Source organism: Carlito syrichta, unplaced genomic scaffold (genome assembly GCF_000164805.1).
Source record: "Carlito syrichta isolate Samal-C Ts95f unplaced genomic scaffold, Tarsius_syrichta-2.0.1 Scaffold106271, whole genome shotgun sequence".
Taxonomy (NCBI): domain Eukaryota; kingdom Metazoa; phylum Chordata; class Mammalia; order Primates; family Tarsiidae; genus Carlito; species Carlito syrichta.
The window spans coordinates 34432-37163 of record NW_007050367.1 but is presented as its reverse complement, the minus strand read 5'-3'; positions in this window follow the sequence as shown (position 1 = coordinate 37163).

Sequence of the window (2732 nt, the reverse complement as noted above, 5' to 3'; positions counted from 1 at the left end):
CTATGTCACCAAATAATACACACAACTGTGTTGTAGACCCCAGGGGAATGGTTTGAATCTTGTTCCTCTCTGTGATTATTGCAGATCCAAGTTCCTAATTCAACTATTTTCATAAAATAGAAGATCAAAAATATTTTTTTCAAGAAATATACAAACAAATGAGCACAGAGCAGGCGTCCACAGCTGTATCAGAATGTGGAAGGACTGAATTCTAATTCCTCCAAGCAAACCAAATAGGGAGGACCCCTTAGTTTTTTTCATCCGTTAGAGGAGGATAATTCCTGCTTCCTGGGGATGTTATGAGAATGAAATTACACAACATATGCAAAGTACTTAGCAAGATGTTTTGCACGAAATAAACATTTAATAATTGGTAGGTTGTTTTATTATTAACTGTGAACGCTAACCAACGTGGCTTTCATGGATACAGCAAACCATAACTGAGAACTGAGAGAAAGTGGCTATCTTGAAAGCAAACTCTGCATCGGATTCCCGTTGTATATGTCAAATGCTCAAGCATAACCTTACATACGTAGTTGCATGTAAAAACGAACTGCATTTTGTGGAAAGGGTAGGGCAGAGAAGAGGTTATTTGAATAAATTAAGAAAAACACATGAAAGCAAGACTATAGATAATGTTAATAAGTAATTCTATCGATGAAGCATTATTTCTGTTAAATATGGTGTTTGCGGTTTTGAATCTACATTGAGAAAATGTTTATGTATGCAAATTTATTTTTTATTAATTGTCACAAACTTGGCATGAAATTGTAAAATGTTAGACTATTGCCTAAATGGAATCTCTTTAGGAACCAGGATATAATAAAACCCATGAAATGACTTTTTTACAAACTTAAAATTATTTGAGGATAGCCCTTTAGAAATTCATGAAACATCTCCGACTTTGGTATATTAAGACACTTGAACATGGTAAGCCCCTAGGAGACTTCCTTATGGGCATTCAGGTATAGTTAAGTAAAAAGAACAGAAGTATTTTTTTTTCCTAGTGTTTTCATGTGATTTGTGTTAAAAACATAATTCAGTCATGACAGTAGAGAAATGATAGCAACAATCTCTTGGAAATTCAGTCTCACAACTTCATACTAATGCTAAAGTAGTATGGCAATTGATCAGAAAATGGGTTTTGGTACCAATGCCCTACATACCTCAGTGTGCATTCATTACCTGTGGGATGGAAACCAAGGTGATAGAACAGATCCAGGGAGAAGTATATGTCACCAAATAGGATTAAATGCCACTGGCTTCAACAAATTCCACCTCTGCACTGCCCTGCCATAAGGCACACTGAAGACTTCCGACCCCAATCTCGTTTCTTCTCATGGACGCAGGAGTGACGTCTGGCATCTCTGGGTGATGAGGTTGGATTGTCCAGGCACGTATCCAAACACTTCATATTCCTTGAGGAGAAGAAGCTATCACTTCTCTGTGTGGAGCCTTGTTATTACTTCAGGTAACTCATGGAAGAAGAGAGTTGTGGGTAGACCCACATTTCATAAGCAGCCACGGCAGGGAGGCAGGGTGAATGTTGGGGCAGGGATCCAGGACCAGCAGTACTGGCAAAGGTGCTGATGGAAGGATGATTTTAGTCCTGGCTTAGGGGAGGGTGTGTGGTCAGGAAATCTGGACTCTGAGGCTAAGTGCCGGCATGGCAGGTTCTTTCCCTTGGTCTGACAAAGAGACAAGCACAGAGTCAATCAGAACTTGTTCCAAGAATGTCCTGAGAACACTGGCCCTGCCCTCTGGGAACTGATCCTGAGGGCAAGTTATCTTGACTGGAGCTTCAGTCCACCTGCACTTGAGGGTATAGATAACCCTAGGAGCAGACAAGCTAGAGGAATTGGCACCCAACCCTCCAGGTGAATGCTGACAGATACCACATATCTCGACAGCCCAAAGACCACATTTCAGAATGTCAGGGGCAAAACAGCCAGAAGGCCCAAGCATAGTAGTCAGGATCACGAGGGGTCAGTGAACTTGGCCCTGCTAAGCAGAAAACACCCAAGAAGGAAGACACCCTGGGGAAGTGTTCTCTACCTTCTTCTGTACTTCCTTTGGAAGCTGAGCAGCCCTTTGCTCATGTATTCATTCGTCACTCAATGAATGATGTCATCAACTAAGCATATGTGAGTTGTCTCAGAAGGCTAGGCACTAGGGAAATAATAATAACGATAAAAACAAAACAAAAAATGCACAGCTCTGAGCTCTGTCCTCACAGAGCTTACAGTCTTCTGTTGGCAGGAGAATAGAGAAGAAGTTTTTACAACTAAAGAAAAAAATGTGGTTTGTTGGATGATGACTAGCTCAATGGAGAAAAGTAAAGCAAATATAGAAGATACTAGAGTCAGAGGGCTGCTATCTTACAAAAGACAGTCAGGGAAAGCAGCTCTGAGAAAGGACCATCTGAGAAGAAACCTGAAGGAAATGAGAGCGAGAAGTCGTCACAGCTGCAGAAAGAAACTTCCAGGCAGAGGAAGCTGAGTCCACACATGTTTGGAGGGACAATTTGTTAGAGTGAGGCCCGTGAGAATTGTGAGAGGTGGGGTCGTGGGGCCTGGGTCAAGTATGGCCTAACAGACTGTATGTGCTTTTTTGTTTGTTGTTTATTTGATTGCTTATTTGTGAGTGATATAAAAAAAATGCTTTCAGCAAAAGTGTGGCATGATATACCGTATGCACCTGTAGCCCCAGCTTCTCAGGAGGCTGAGGTAGGA